The following is a 17,434-nucleotide window of genomic DNA, read 5'->3' on the forward strand; positions in this document are numbered from 1 at the left end:
AGAAGCTTGGTGGGATATGCCCTGGCTCTTTTGCCATACAGAGGGACCCTGAGTTTTAAGGGATAGGGGTCACAACCATGTCTCTTTTCATCATAAGAGCTAGGACATAACTGGGGAGACTGCATGGTCCCATCCTGGAAAGTGCTTATTCATCCCACACATTTTATATAGATTGGCCCTAAAAACCTTTCTCTGAATTATATTATTTACTTCCATGTTTGTGATAAGTTATACCTAGGCTACATTCTGACATGGCTTATGTTAGAATGTGTGCTAACATACTGCCATTCATTCATCAGTCTGGCTGACATGCCTGGGTGTAAGTAAAATAGAGGAGCCTCCACTGTAACTTAGATAAAGCCAGCAATAGCCAAGACTAGTTTGAAAGACATGCTATGTGTATGTGTATAGTAGTTGAAAGCTGTTGTAGGAGGCTGTTGTAGATGTAGTTTTAGGAAGGTTATCTGCAGTCTTATAAGCACTGCTGGCAATTGCAGTCAAAGCAGTTGGGAACCAAAACTCAGTTCTGCTCCTTGAGTTTGGGGAGTTCTCAAAGTTCGCAACATCTGATTCACATTTTGATAGACAAGCTGGTTTTGGATATGTCTTCTCACTTGAAATGACATGCATCAAATATTTTCTTCTCGTTACTGGAAGTACTGTCTCCTCAGAACTAACTCTTTCATAATATCCTGGTAGCTCTGGGGGCTGCCAGTATAGTGGAAAAAGCGATAGTCGGGATTGTTATGGTGTTCTTCAGAGAATGTGCCCTCCTTAGGCAAGAAGTACTATATGGGTGGTAAACCATTATCTGCTATTGTATTTGGAGGGTTCATCTAACTTTCATGAGGATATAGGGAGGCTCAGCAAGATCCTCAGAGGACAGATGCTGTGGAAAATACTAGTTTGTGGAATTAGAGTCAGTTGGACTTTGAACCCTGTCTCATACTGCCCTGTGCCTCGCAGTTTGTGTAAGTACATGAAAGGCTTTTTGTCCATGTATAACTGTAGTCATTAACAAAGGGACAGGCAATTACTGTAAGTAACAGAATGATTTTAAATTCCAGAGATGATTGCACATGACACTAGAGAAGCAGTGGATTATCCAATGTTTGTCTAGAAGAAAACAGACCACTGAGAAATCAGGTAGCAGTGAAACACAAAAAGAAACCTTTATGCAAAAACAGCTATTATGTTTCATGCAAACCTGGGCACAGTGGCCCTCTTACCCAAGTTTCTCATGGCTGCTCTTGGTTTCATGTATTCCGTTGGCTGCACACAGTGGAATTGATGGTTTCCCTTAGGCATATGTGTCTACTTTCCGTCGTTAAAAACTCTTCCTTTTTAAGAGAGCAGAAGCTGTTCTGATTTTTCCTTAGAACTAACACTTTCATGAAAACTGCTTTGTAGCAGCCCAGATAGTAAGCTAGAAGTAGATGCCTCTGTAAAGTGCTTTTGTAAAGTGCTTATACCAGCACATCTCTCTGTTAGGAAGGCAGAATCCCAAGGAGAATCGTAACACAGGAGGATCAGAGCAAAGGATGGTGATGTAGATGTTTCTTAATTGAATTCAGTTTCTCAAGACACTGTAATAATTTGTTTGTTATTTATGAAATTATGAAATACACTTCCAAGCTATTTGCATATACATTTGGCCATCCTTTCTTCTAGTATAGGAAAATATATAACATCTCTCTCCTTTATTAAGGGGGGACATCTGCTACAATGTCATCTAGACCTGCTAAATGGGCTCCAAGCTGGTATCAGGGAACGGCAGCGCTGACAGCAACTGCTGAGCATGAGGGTAAGATGTGAAGCTGGCTCAAAATGAAGAGGTTGCAATATGTGCGTGGGTGTCACAGAACTTGAGCAAGGGAGCATCTGGACCTGGATTAAAAGAATGTTATAATTACTCAGCATGATTTAAACAAACCATTAAAAGCCAGCACTGAAATAAAAGGAAAAATTGCTCTGTGGAAAAATTAGTCTTTCATATCACTAGTCTTGTTGCTTTTCAACAGTGCTGCTGAGTAGTTTGTCAGCCAGGGTTGTGCTTCTTGTTACCATTTGAGCTAGTTGGAGTATGAGCAGACAGGGTAGCATGGAGCTCTCTAATATGCTGTTTGAGAAGCAAGGTTAGTAACTGCAGTGTAGGCATGCCCTTGTTTCTATTTTCAAAGATAGGTGATGTTTAAAAATGCTCTGCAACACCTGCAATCAACTTTGTTATAGAAGATTATTCCCCTTCACCATATACTTCAGTAAAAAGCTTGCCTACAGTTTAAACTTCCCTATACCAAATTGTGAGCTTACACTTCAACTCATGGACCAAAGTGGGTATTTGCCATCCATAACATATGGACCAGCAGAAGTCATCAGAGGAATTTTAAGGCAAATGACTGTTATGTTAGCTGAAGTAATTTTGGTTTTTTTGTAATAGAGAGGGCTGCATCTTAACAGGATGAATAATAGAATGAATCTCTTGGCTTGTTACCCGTCAGAGCAGTAATATTTCATAATCTTTCACTATTTTGTAAGGTGAATGACAGCACCAGATGTACAACATTGGTGACTCACATCTTAGGAAAATAATTAATAATGTTAGCTGAATAATTTAAAACCTAGTGTTAAGAGATGCTCAAAAGACAACAGCACAGTGTCTTAGAATAGAGGCTCAAAGAACTGAAAATAGCTATTGACAGATTAGCTCTGCTCCAGGGCCTCTTGAAAAATCTCTGTAACAAATGATGGGCCCCATAGCAAAACTTTTAGGAAATACTAGACTATGTTAGACAGATAATGTTGTCCAAGACTTTTTCTCAATTACAAGTAGTGGAACATTTCAAATAGTAGCCAGAGGTCAGATTCATTACTTTTTTCATGAAGAGTGTAGCTCAGGAAGTTCAGCAGTGTGAAACTAAACAGTTCTATTGATAGACCTGACTGAATAGAACTTACTGGTAGTGTGAACTTGCTTCTTTTTCAATGCAATAAAACACTGGTTATCAATCAGTTAAGACTACCATATATTTGCCCCTTAAAATTACCCTCTAGCAGCTTACCTGAACTATAATATGAATATCAACTTTGTACTGTCAGAGGGGAATTCCTGGACTATGGATTCAGAAGTGAAGAGACCAGAAATTCTGTGTTTGTGGAGAAGTGGCATCTTTCTCACTGTGTAGGACTAACAGCTGTAAAACTTTGAGTCCAGCTTCAGAAGGGGTGTCTATAACCTTCTATGTCTGCCTAGAGGTAAGTCCTCAAAGTCAGTGGCATTCACCATGATGGCTAGAGGATGATGCTGAGCTGATACTTCAGCTGAGACAGGTAATGCTGTCAACTTCAAAATGTAGGTACAAGTTATGTCAGAAACCTTCCCATTGAAGACATCAGAATTTAGATATATCTGAAATTAAAATTGGGAATTAAATCTTGGGAAATTAAAGTTTCTGTCAACTTCTCAACTTTGCAGCTCTAGAAAAGACAAGTAAGCCTTGGTACTAGGGAGAAGGTTATTTTAAAGGACTTTCAGCTAAATGAAGCATTTAAGGACTGGGCTAGTCTGTGTACTCAGAACCAGAACTGGGTACAAAAAGCTGCACTCTCAGAGCAGAATTGAGCCTGAGAACAGATAAAGGATTGATGTAAGTCCTCAGATGAATGAAAGTGTGCAGAACTCTCTGAATCAAAAAAAGGAGAAAAAAAAGAAAAAATTGGGTCAATGAAAAAAAGTTATCCAGGCTAGCAAAGGGATTAATGCAGGGAATTAGACAGGCTGAGGAGGCTATGCACATGTGACCCAGTCATCTATGACACACCCTGCAGCTACTATTACTGGAAATGAGTATCAGTATATCAAATGCCACAAACAAGGTAAGGAAGAGGCATTTCTGAAGAAATTTACTCACCAACAACTTGCACAGATTATTTGCTTGCTGTATTTTTTGATGTGCCCACTTGCAGTTTCTAAATAAGCGGCTCCCTTGCATTTAGGAATTCAGCAAGAATCTAAAGACTAAAGCCCTGGCACCTGCAGCCCGTCACCACACTGTTAAGAAAGTGTTGAGCAGTGGTGGTATGTGAACTATGCAACACAAGGGTGAACAGAAATAAAACCTTGGTAAATTGCTCTAAAATGCAGTTAGAGGAATATCTGTGAGAAACAGCATTATGTGAAAAAGTAGAGTATATAGAAAACAATCTCCAATATCCTTAAAACATCCTTTTATTTTGCTTCTCTACTGCTTACCTATCAAGTGTTCTCTTGCTTGAAAGATATTTGTAGTACCATTAGATACATTTAACTGATGGTCTTATGGCTTACAATTGTCTCCTGACAGAAAATGGTTGCACAGGTTTCATAACAGTAGTTTAAGATAAAACCAAAGTAGTTTTGTGATTTGATTTTTAGTTTAGTTTTCTTTCCTTTTTTTTTTTTTTTTTGGTGGGGGTGGGGTAAGTGTGTGTGAGGGTGTAATCTAATGAGTTTCTTATGTAAAATGTGTAATACTTTCTGGCATCAGGGACTGCTGTACTGCCTTTAGGTCTGTAATGGTGCAAAGCTGCTGTGACAACTGATTGCTATGACTAGCTCAAGTGTTTCTGTCCACAAATAGCATTTATCAGTAAGTGCAATGTAATAATATGTATATAATGAAAAACCCTGGCAAAATCAGGAAAGATTAAGAAATATGGCAGCCTTTGAGAACACATTACTGCATTCTGGAAGTTATACCTTTGGCAGCTATTGTACATGCTTACAAGGGCTTGTCACTAGGCACTCAGAACATACCCTACCTGGTTTAGCTTAAAAGCAAATATTATTTTCCTCAGTAGCAGTTATCATTCATTAGAATGTCCTTGCTATTACCTGTTTGTCATAACTCAGGAGGTATAAGGTTATGCCTCTAAAACAAATTCTGCAAATTCCTTAACCACTTCTGTAGACCATTTAAAGGAACATTTTTATGTCTTTACACTAAGCTTATATTTACCAGATACTTTCTGGCAGACAAGTGAATCAGATTTCTAATACAAACTGTACATACGAATTCTAAATAAACATACAGAGTGATACAGACTGTTGCCTTATGCACTTAAGGTGGGAATTAGCTGGAAGTTAGCTGAAAAGATAGCTTGAACAATCATTCCCTCCAACTCAACCTTGAATTGGATGATCATTTCTCTTTAGAAGAGCACAGCTCCCTCCCTGAGTGAGTCTGAGCCCAGACACGTGGGGAAAGTGCCCTGATCTGAGAAGGCAAGCATTTTGTGCTCACCTAAATATTGTCATGACTCACATTTGAGGCAGGGAAATAACAACTTTCCAAAAGGCCCAGCTGAAAAATGAGGCCATAAACAGAGGAGGAGATTAGGGTATGGCAACCTAAGTTATTCAGAACAACTTAGCTACAAGTGCATGCTGTAAGTGCATGCTGGCCTTGACCACACTGACAGACAGGATCAGCAGCCCCACTGCTCACTGAGATGGGAAGGTACGTGCTTCCTTTTAGATTATGCATATATTTAGCAAGAGGAAGGGTGAGAAGTGATGCTCTTGTGTCTAATGGGGCTCAGCCTTCTTTCTTGCTGCATAGGCAACAATTATCAACATACTTACCCATAGGTAATAAAAGACCTTTTAAGAGCATTGTCATGGCCTTTAGCTGGTAAAGATTTTGCTGACACCAAAACCCTTTGCTGGAGCAGCCCCTCCAGCCCTTACGCAGGAAGTCCGTCACCCACCATGACTGTGGGCTGAGGAAACATTGTGTCCAAAGTCAACAGGAGCTTTTCCATTGCCTTCTGTGGCCTCTGGAAGAAGCCCAAGGGTGGGTTTGCTTATGTTTCTTCTTGCTCTGAAGCCCCAAGAATACCAACAACATCTATTGAAGGAAGCATGAGACATCTGTGTCCCCCAGAAGCACCCCGGATGTTGTGTGGAAGGGAGAGCTTTGTTGGTAGACTGTCAGGCTAAAGGTTATTCCCAGGAAAAACATTCCTGAAAGAGCTCTACCTCTGCTGCCTCCTTCCTCAGACTGTCATTTCTGTGTTCTGAATATATCCAGTGATAGCAATTAAAGGCTTACAGATTATTAATTAATGGAACAGCCTGTGAGGATTTATGCTGCAAGGCTCCCTCGGCACTAAGATGACTGTTCTGGGCACCCTGGCTCCTCTGAGATTTTCTATCAAAAAAAACCTTTTTGTATATGCTGACATGGGTTTAGCATTTGTTATGTAGTTCAAAATAGCAGTGATAAATAAATGAAAATATTTTAAGAAGCGGATAACTGTAGAATCGACATTTGCCGGAGCAAGGAAAAGCCACAGGGAAATCTGGTGTTATTAGAGAGCCACTCTCACGTGTCATGGGTAAGCTTTCCACAGGCTGCAGCAAAACGCTCCTGCCTCACGTGTGTGACCACAGGAGCAGCCAGCTTCCATGTGACTGGGGAGGAATGGTAAGCACAGCTTCCAGTGTGCCTTAATGTGTGCCTGCAAAGTAAATTTCTATAGCTGCTGTATAGTCAAGTGGATTTCTTTTATGCAATGTTTATAATATGTCATTCAACAGCATTGGTATTGAAAAACAGCTCATGTTCTTTGTGAGGAGAGAGTTTTGAAGCAGGTAAGTTTTTGCAGGGTACAGCTTGTGCGTTTTTTAGTGACCATTTCCTAACCAGGTCTTGAGTGCCTTTATCTCTTAAGAGGTCCAGAGTTCTGATAAGTTCAGGCTGCTTTGGAAGCTAACATTTCCATATTTTCATCAAAAGAATGTAGGAGAAAAGCTGAAATCCCCCAGACAGAAAGTATTCTATGTGTACACATTTGTCTGACTGCTCCTTGTCACCAACTGCCTTTATCTTCAACTGCAGTCCTCTGAGAAATGCTGGAGTTAGCAAGAGGAAGGAGCTGGTTCCTCTGTACAGTCTAGACATGTAAGGGTTTGAATTTCACTTCAAGGTCAAGTCTTCAGAAGCAAATTTTCTAGCAATTTAATCTTTATTAAAGAAAAAAACCCAACATGCCAGAAGAAATGCCAAAGGGATTTAGAATTGAATTTATAAATACATTTACAGTCATGATCAGAAATTTCCTTTGTGACTGTACATAGACATGGGATTAAATGTCACGTTTGGAAATGCAAAGCTATTATCCTGGAATAATTACTTTATGAACTCCTAGAGTAAAACTTTTCAAAGGGACTGACAGAGGACATCCTACAGCCAGATGTCAGCTGGTGGTACCTGACAGCTGATAGAACTTGGGGTAGAAGAAGTGGGGTGACAGATTCACAACACAGGGGGGGTGAGCTCTCCATTTAGCTGGGATAGGAGTGGGTCAGGGCTTCTACACCCAGCTTGGGGCTTCTCCAAATCAAGGCAAAGCTGTTGCTTCCCCAAAGAGGAAGGGATGGAACTCAGCGGAAGGTCTAAGAGGGGGATTTTTGGGCAGGAGATGAGAGAGGACATCCCTGAAGAACAGGACTTAACATGTGTTGCTACAGGGCAATGAGATGGGAGAGAGAAAACATAGGTCCTCACCCTCTTTAGATCAATAGAAGAAAAGCCTGATTTTCTTGGGTCCTGGTATAAGGGAACTAGAATATAATATCTTGCCCTGACATTACAGTGAGTAGTACAACTACTTAGGCCTATACATAGTCCTGAAGCTCCCCCATGCTACTATTCTAGCATTTTGCATGATAAGCAAATGCCATACTTATGTCTGGCAAGGGAGTTTCTTTTTCAAGTCCTTTACATCCTTCTGTCTTCGGAGGCTTTTAGCGCAACAAACAAACAGACAAACAAACACTTCCTGGTGCGTAAGCGCATTCTGTACTGTGGCTGCTGGCTGCTAGAAACAGGGCTGAAACAACTGCCCTGATATGCACGTGATAGTAAAACACTAACTAAAAGAGATTAGTCGTTATTATCTTGAGACTGGTGTTTAATTAGCGACCTTGCAGCAAAAGGTTCGTGCCTGATCATTTCTACAGCTCTGAGAGCTGTCCTAGAGACTTATTCAATGCAAGCATACTTCGCTGTGTGAGATCCATTGGCATGCAGACAGTGTGCACACCAGCTGGGAAAAATGAAGTGGTTTTAAAAATGCCTTGGCTATATTAACTCTGAGTGTGTCCTTGTTGCTTTGAGATTTGGGTTTTAAATGCAATATTGTTTGAAAGTGCTTTGTAACTTTCAATATTGTATTCCAGTGAGAGGAAAAGGATAACATGCTGAAAACCTATGATTGTGCTTTGAAATAAGATTGTTAAAAATGTATTTTACCTATTCATTTTGAAGACATACTTCAAGAAAATTTGAATTTTATTCTTGAGTCCTGCAGCTCATCAGAAAAAGCTTTATATATGCACTGGCTGATTTATTAGCAAATAAAATCACTATGTTGCCAAATATCAAGATTTTAGTCATATTTCCGTATTGATTAACCTGGTGAAGATCACAGATGCAATAAAGAGCACAGTCTATTCCAGCTGCTGGGTTTATTTACCCCTGACATGAAGTGAGTTCTTCACCTCTATATCTTAAAGGAATGTTCTTTTTCCCTGCTAAAAATTTTAATGATCCTCCTCCTTAATGCCAAGAAGTAGATGATCTGGGAGACTACCATTCAGGATAACAAGCCGGTTTGTCTTGTGGTCTTTGTTGTAGGACTGACCCATCATCATAGCAACAAATCTGGCACTATTTTATTTGACACAGAGCTGAAGTCTTCTGAATAGCACTCTCCAAGGAGAAATTATTCTTAGATTGAAAATATGGTCATTCAATTTTAGATGAACATGAAGCCTTTGTGCAATAAGAGGAGAAATATTTTTGATTACCTACTGCTCCTCAGTTGTTTGCATCCATACATATTCATTTTTGCCACATTCAAATTAGAAAAGAGATTTTGGACAGATTTTGGACCTTCTGCTTTAGGAAGGTTCTATTTATATTCTTCCAAATGACAAAGCTCTCTTCGATCAATATGGCTTATAGTTAGCATTGCATGCTCTGATTCTAAAATCTGCGACATTTTTCGTCTGATTAAATACTTATCTTTTGATGACTACAATAATTATTACAGCTTCCAGTTCTTAAGAAACCTCAAGAGAACCGCTTGCCTTGAGCTCTCAGTTGTGTCTCCATTCCTTCTGAATAAGGAATTGTGTGAATCTGACCAGAAAAGACATTTTCCACTTGTTTTTTCAATTCCATTAGGAGTATTATTCCCCTAGAGGGTATCTTTGCTGAAATCCCCAAAAGAATAATTTGAGACTATATCATGGTCCAGTGGATTTTGATTCTGACTGAGAAAATACGCTCCTCTAAATTTTGTACTTCATTTTCTTTTTAACAAAATATAGACTGACCAAATCCTCCTGTCATCCTTTTGCAAAAGGGCTGCCCCCCTCCTCTCCTTCATGAACTTCCTTAGGGAGTGTAATGAAAATTAAAAAAAAATTCAAATGGATTTGGATTATTTTCTTTCAAAATCTGGATTAAAAGGGCAAGTGATGTTCTCTAATGTCTGGTGTAAAGCCAGCAAACAACCTGCTGGTATCAAGCATGAGTCTTTAATGAGTAGATCAGGTTCTCATCAAGTGTAAATCAGTACTACCTTATTGAAGAAGATAAGTTCAACAGAGCTGTGGTTTTTTTTGCAGTAAATAATCTATCCTAGTTCTCAGTGTATTTAAAGAGGGTTGAGAAGTGATCAAGTAACCTCCAGGCCCAGGAATCTTTGAATGATTCCACCATCTCCTCTCATCCATGTCCTCTAGCCAACTGTTTAGTCCTCTCTTATTTTAGTTTCTGTTTCCTTTTAAGAGCACGCTAATCCTGGTGTTATTGCTGTTTTTCTGTCCCTGCTGCTTTTCCATTCTTTGGGGAAGTTCTTCAGGACACAGTACTTTCATTAAGTTTTCTTCATAAAGTCAACTCCCGCAGAAGCCTTTGTTTACCAATTATTTGGTATTTATTTACCTAATATGATTTTAATCACAAATTTAGCATTTGATGAGGGTTCTGCAGCTAATTACTGTCACATGCTATAATCCATTTGCAAGCAAATAATGCAGAAATAACCAATGGGACCGTGCTGCAACTACTTTGTTTGGAAAAGATGGAATTCAAGGACTTGAGAATTGGAAAATAGTTTCCAGACAATTAAAATGGCACAAAAGATGCTGACTCTCCTTGCATCAAGCTGTTAGGATGAGATGCTCTGCAGGATGACAGTTCCAGAAACAGGAAGCAAGGAGTGGTAAATCATTGGGGTTTTGCTGCCCTATACAATGCTGCCAGTTTTCAGTCTGGAAAAACCTCCCTGAAAATTTTAAGACTGACATTTGTGATTAACTGGACAGAACTGATGACTAAGATTATTATTCCTATTATTAATAAAGCATTTTAGAGACAGTTACAAAACTTAGAAACCTGATGGCACACACACTATATCCAAAGAAAGGAGAAAATTGAATACTTGCTGTTTCAGCTCATCTCTGCGCTCTGCTGACCCCAGTATCACCCTCAAGAACATCTGTTCTCTGTAACTCGTTTGATCAGTCAGTTTTCTAGGGGAAGAGCTATGATTTTTAGACTTCTTTGGAGAAGTGCATGTTGAAGAGTGAATGACAGTGTGCCTACCAGGAAAGAATGTTAGCAGCAATTATAGACAGAGAATTAAATAACACAGGAAAAAAGTATTGGAGAAAGCTCAGCAAAGTAATTTGTTGGGTTACATGGCTGGGAAGAAGGGGGCATAACAAATGAAAGCAGGGGACATGAGGAGGACCATGAAGATGAGCAGAAAGAAATATGTAATGAAAGAAGCCAGATGAAGGATTTTGAGAGATCACGGGAAGAAAACTGTCAAGGACTCCTACATCTATAGCATTTTATTATCAGTATGAGAAACACGTCTGAAGATCCCAGAGGAATAGGAGTTGGCAACAGATTGCAGAAGAAATAATCAAAATTTTGATATGTTGCTGCTTATCATGAGACCACTGTGCAATATCAGTATGTGGTGAGGTGTGGGCTTTATTTTTAGAAATTCATGAAAAAAAGTCAAGTCTGTATTGGTATCTGACAAACTTGGATGTAACTTGTCTTTTGAACTGTTATGACAGTGTTGGAAGCTTTGAGAAATTCTTGGTAATGTGGAAATGAGCACACCAAAAATGAACAGGAAATGCGCAACAAGAGCAAAGCTTTAAATGTTCTTGTATTTTCCTGTTATGCTGTTGTAGTTACAGCTGCTTGGTTCTTTCAGCTGAAAAGAAGGAAAGCAGTGGCAAACTGTCAGTTGCTGGATGCGAGTACAGGGCATATGCTTCCTAAAAGACGTACACATTGACCTTGATTCTTCCTAACCATATCTGGGCAAATAACCAAGCTTGCTCACTGTGGTGTTTTGACCTTGGCTGGATGCCAGGTGCCCACCCAGCTACTCTATCAGTCCCCTTCCCAGCCAGACAGGGGAGAGAGTAAGATGGAAAAAAACCCATGGGTTGGGATAAGGCAGTTTACTGAAGCAGAAGCAAAGTGAAAGCTTGCGCGCGCAAAAACGAAGCGAAAGATAGCAGGGTTTATCCTCTACTTCCCATCAGCAGAGATGGTCAGCCACTCCTGAGAACCAGGGCTTCAGCACGCATGACGGTTCCTCAGCAGGCAACTGTTGCAGACAATGAATGCCTGCCTTCCTGCTCCTTGCCTTAGCTCTTATATCTGAGCTGACGTCACATGGTCTGGAATATCCCTTTGGTCAGTTTGGCTCAACTGGCCTACTTGTGTCCCCTCTGAGGGTCTTGCCCTCGTTTGAGGAAGGAATGTTACAGTGCTGATGCTGCACTCAGCAGCAGCCAAAACACTGGTGTGTTACCAAAAGCCTTCTAGCTGCCAATGCAAAGCACAGCACTGTGAGGAATACTGTGGGGAAATGAACTCCAGCTCAACCAGACCCAATACACTCACTCACCAGAAATGAAGGGATATCAACACCTCCAGAGTGCAGATTCAGATCTTACTTCAGGGATGAGCTAGATAAAAGCTATTAGTATTCTTTAATTATAATTCTAAAGAGTAAGTGGAATGGGGATTTGGTAAACTAATGAACTGTTGGTGTTTATGAGGACATTAATTTCTATTTTTCCTGAAGGAAAATTTATGAAAGTTTGTAGTGCAGGAAAACTCACTGATTTACTAGATTTACTTCTAATTCCCAGAAATAAATCAGCGAAAAGTGACAGATTCAGGCTTGGAATAACTATGACACTCCACACCTGGGTAACTACCTTGAATTTCCTGATGATTGTTTTCATAAAAGATAGACCTTACTGGGTGTGCAATCCTGTTCGCTGCAAGAGCATCTGAACATCTCTGAAAAACTGTTGTACACAGTAGCACATGATAGATTGAACTTTGTTTTACTTGAAGACGTTATAAGTTGATCTCTTATAACTGTGTAAGTCTCATCCCATGGTGGGAGACCACCACACAAGCTACTTCATAGAGCAAATGTGTCTGACAGATGCAACTTAATGTCAGAGAGGCTGAGGACTCCTCATGCTTGGAGATTTTGAATGCGTAGCTTGAGAAGACCTTGAGTCAACTGACTCTTGGTTTGAACAAGAGATTGGACCAGATGACCTCTAGAGGTTCCCCCCAACCCAAATTTTCCTATGCTTTTAGTAAAAAGTTTATATGCTGAATAGTGCCAGTAACTTCCATGCCTATTTCTGATTTTGAAACAAATCTGCAGGGAAATAACTAAAGCTTTTAATTAAAATTGATTTCATTTAGTCATTTAGTCTAAATTCCTGGGGATAAAATCGCGTTGATTTAAAAAAAAAAAAGAAACATCTGTGATTAAAGCCAAAGTAAAATAGAAAAAATGAATCAACTTTTTGTAGCTTGATTCAACACAGAATTTTTGATTTAAAACCAAATGTATTTTTCTTACTTTCATTTGAAGGAAATAGGAATAAATATTGCAGAATTTTAATTATTGTGAAAAATTATTCCCAATAAAAAAATATTCTGCTTGTTTTTTGAGCATCAGTCTTGCAGAACTAAATGCCTCTAGAGATAAGACTTCATGAACTGGTCCAATTCCCCAAACCAGAAATCTGATGTAGGCTCTAGATAAGGCAGCAGATTGTTGTTAATCATCAGAGCTTGTCCCAACAAGGTTCTGAACTTCTCAATACCAGCAACAAACAAGTGGTTTCTCTTGGGAAACAAATCAGAAGAGTGTTGTGGGTGTTAACAGGCTGTGTGGTATACTTTTCATTGGTTGCATCATCTGCCTGAAAAGAGAGAGGACTCTGAAGACCCTTCCCCTCTTTACTGTGTATGTATGTCATAAAGCAGAACACTCAGCAGCAGCTGCCAAAGAGTTCACTGTACACCACACTGACACCATCAGGCAACCTGGTAGATGTTATATGAACACAACTCCTATTTCAAGGAGGATGACACTAGTATGGTTTGGTTTGCTACCTTCATGACCTCAACGCTCCAGTCAGCTAGAAAGTCTCAGTGTTCAAGACTGATTCTTTCAGTGCTGCCCCTGCTATATTCTTCCTGCTCACACTGCAGCCAGCAGTCACTAGATGACATTCTGTGAGCCAGCACAGAACCACAGAATGGCTTAGGTTGGAAAAGACCCCTAAGATTATTGAGTCCAACTGTTAACCCAACATTGTCAAACTCACCTCTAAACCATGCCCAAACACCACATCTGCATGTCTTTTAAATACCCTCACGGATGGTGAATCCACCACTTGTCTGGGCAGCCTGTTTCAATGCTTGACAGACAACCCTTTTGGTGAATAAATTTTTCCTAATATCCAATCTAAGTCTCCTCTTTGAGGCCATTTTTTCTTGTCCTTTCAGTTGTTACTTGGGAAAACAGACTGACCCCTACCTTGCTACAACTTCCTTTCAGACAGTTGCAGAGAGTGCCAAGGCCTCCCCTGAGCCTCCTTTTCTTCCTTGCCTTACTACAGTTATTTTTCTGTCAATCTTGTGCCATAGAAACTGCTGAGCTAGTCTTATTCATGTAAACCTCAGACGATTCTTCTTTTTTTGGTCTTCAAATCTGCATTACAAAAGTTTGAATTTATAGAAATATTGAGTTTATTCATATGTCAATAGGGACTTTATTGAGGCATATAGGTTACATTTCTTAACACTTAGCACATATATTATTTCTGGTAGTTGAGTCATAAGAAGAGACATCTTTTTGCAATAATAGTTGATATTACTAGTCAATGAAGTAGCTGCAGGAAATTAGCTGCTGCCATAGAAACAGATTGCCAAAGCAATTATAAATTTCAGGTTGCAAGTTTTGTATTGAGTCATTTATACTTGATTGTACAAAACTGTCAATCTGTTGTCATGGAGTCCCACTTCACTGCTCAACGCTGACTGACTCTGACCCACATAAGTCAATCAAATCAAATAGGCTTAGCACACAGCTGGTGCCAAGTGAAGTAGCTGATGTTCACTATTGGGTATATCCTCTCTCTTGATTTGGGGTTGCTGAGCTTATGTCTGTAAACCCCGGTGTGAACTAAAAGCACCCAATAATTGGTACTCTCCTTTCTGAATTGCTCCTCTAGCATCTAGGCTCATTGTCAGAGTGTATAACTTTTTTAAAAAATCAAAGCTCCAGTGTCAAACCAAAACAGAAGAAATTCCCAGTGCTTTTTGATAGCCAATGGAAAGGTTTCCTCTGCAGCTTTCTGCCATAAGAAGACACATCAAGCTGATTTGTTCTCCATGGAGTGGTACAACATAACCAGGATCTCATTACACTGTCTATGTAACAGCTTGGACAGTTTGTCAATAACTTTTTTTCCTTCTGCTATAAATAAGAGTGTCTGAAAAAAACCAATAAAAATGGTAATTTGGAGAAGATTGGAACAGTAAGATCAGACAGGCTTATTGCTTTGAAGCACAACTATATAAATTATGACCTCACCTAGATAAGTGAGAAAGGCAGAAAGGTGATTTGCAAATTTATTATCTATCGCTTTTCCAGCTGTGTGTGTGAAGCTACCAGGAAATGTTTTCAAAAGATGCTCATTGTTTTCCTCCTGACATTTTCTCAACTTCTCATGCAGTGTCAGTCTTTTCCCTTTTGGAGGAAAAGACTACTGCATAGGATGCTAAGCTAGCTTGTACTGCTATTAATGTCAGAAATGACAGAGTTTGTGTGCCTTAATAACAGGCCTCAGTTTATTTTGTTAACATTAAGGCTCATGCCAGTCACATCTGCCTAAAATAAAAATTTCTCAGGAATGCTGCTATGTGCAGCAGCACCTTTGAGTGACCCAGATTGAGTACATGACAGAGGATTGCCAAATCAGGTCTGCTCAGCTTCTTGATAAGTACCTTGGAAAATCTGTCCACATCAACAGTTGCCTTGCGTTGCACAGTGGTGCTTTTATGCCCTTTAGGGGACTGGGATCAAGGGTCTCTCTCTGTCCTCAGTCTTTATGTCCCATTTTCTTTGGTTCTCTTCCATTATTGTTTTGGTTTGGCTGTAGACTGGGAGGATGGAGTTTAGAGCAGGGCAGATGTGAGCTTTGTGTAGAAACATCTGGATTTGGAAATCTGCTCCCTTGAAGAAAGGTGTTCATTGGCCATTGCCTTCTTAGTGACTGATGGTTCATACCAAATGCTAGCCCGTGACACTGGATTGGTGTCACTAGTAAATCTGGACTTGGGTTGAATGGCAGAAAAATGATGTCTTGAAAGCCACCATCAGACTGAAGGAGAACTTAGTCTGTTTTGGAGAGCTTCCCCCAAAGCTGGCCAAGACATATGTGATCAGCATACTGGGACTGGCTGATGGTGATGGCAAAATTTTCACCTCCTGCATTCTTTCAAAATTGTGGCGCTACCAAATTGGATGGCATCTTTCACTCATTTTGTGCATCAGAGATGGACATGACTTCCTGAGGTGTACGAAAATGATTTCCTATTCCTGTAAAATAAGGCCTTCATTTTTTTCAAGATCATCTTCTCCTGACAAGGAACACCTCACTGCCTGGGAAATAGAAATCCCTTGGTTCATGGAATAGGCTCAAGGAAAGCAATGGCTACATGGCTTCTCCTCCCCATCTTGTCAGTGCTGCTGAGGGCAGGGGCTACCTGCAAGGCACTTTGCAGGATGTGTCTGCTCAGGAACGGGGTTCTGGATTCTCTTTTATTCATGTTGCTTTTTAGCAACATGAGTGATTGTCTTTGTGGTTTTGACTGCTGAGAGTGATGATTTATTTCACATGAACCATTGAATTCCATTTTTCTGCAAACAACTTTGATTGCTGCTGACCTTAATCTGAGTCAGTGACTGAGAATGAAATGTGCTGTTTTTCCTTCTCAGCCCAGGACCTTGCATTCCTCTCTTCTTTGTGTAATGTGAAGCTAGGTGTAGGGCTAAGTACTTTTACAAATAATAATATTTGCACATTGAATGTCAGTGGAAACAGGCCTGCTGAAAGTACGTGTTTAATATATGGAACACATTTGTTAATATACAGTGAAAATATTTTATGAATATTATTTCAATATGAGGCCTCAAGGAATTTTGAATGGTTCCTTTCACTGGAGCTTCTTATACATCCTCTTAACTGTCCAGAAAAGGTTATCTTCAGAGGTTTTACAGTATTTGAGGAGGATTCACTTGATCTTGGAAAAATGTCTAAGTTTTTATTAGCATCAGAGCAGGACCCAGTGGCAAATTAAGCAGAGCTGTGAGTGACTTACCTGTATGGAGGAACACTTTTTGGTTAAGTGAGCCTTGAAATCTAATATAATACATGGTGTAGGAACATGGCAAAAAATCCTGGATACACAGGATAGAAATCAACATGAGGAAATGGGAGAATTATCTTTCACAAGTCTCTGACTTCCTTGCTTCTATCAACTAACTCATCTCCCTTGTAGAGGACTCTCACTAAAGACTATCATGTACTTGAAAGGAAAGCAAAGGAAGCTCAATCTACAGGAGAAGCACGACCCTGCTGCCTGTGAGTGTGCCATGACTCCTCTCTCTGAAGGGCATCAACTCTTGACCTGAGGACAGATGCTGAGCTGTAAGCTAAAAATAATTTGCGTCTGCTGGCTACTCAGCATCTGGCACCAATGAGGGGTAGATGAAATGCTTTTGTTAATATCTCTTCCACATGTTTCCTGAGTATTTTTCCAAAGCAGCTTAGTTGTGCCCGATGAGCTCTTATTTCCTAATGCCAGTGACTGAAAGTGTGTACCAGAGGATAATTGCAAAGCCATGTTACTTTGCCCAGTCATATCATCTGTGCCCACTTCCCGTAAATCCTTGAGAATGACTGATGCAAAATGGTCACATAAGAACATTGCACAATTCATAATGCATGTCATTACAGTAC

The sequence above is a fragment of the Manacus candei genome, unplaced genomic scaffold (genome assembly GCF_025592945.1).
Source record: "Manacus candei isolate 608988 ecotype Guabito, Panama unplaced genomic scaffold, ASM2559294v1 h1tg000034l, whole genome shotgun sequence".
NCBI lineage: Eukaryota > Metazoa > Chordata > Aves > Passeriformes > Pipridae > Manacus > Manacus candei.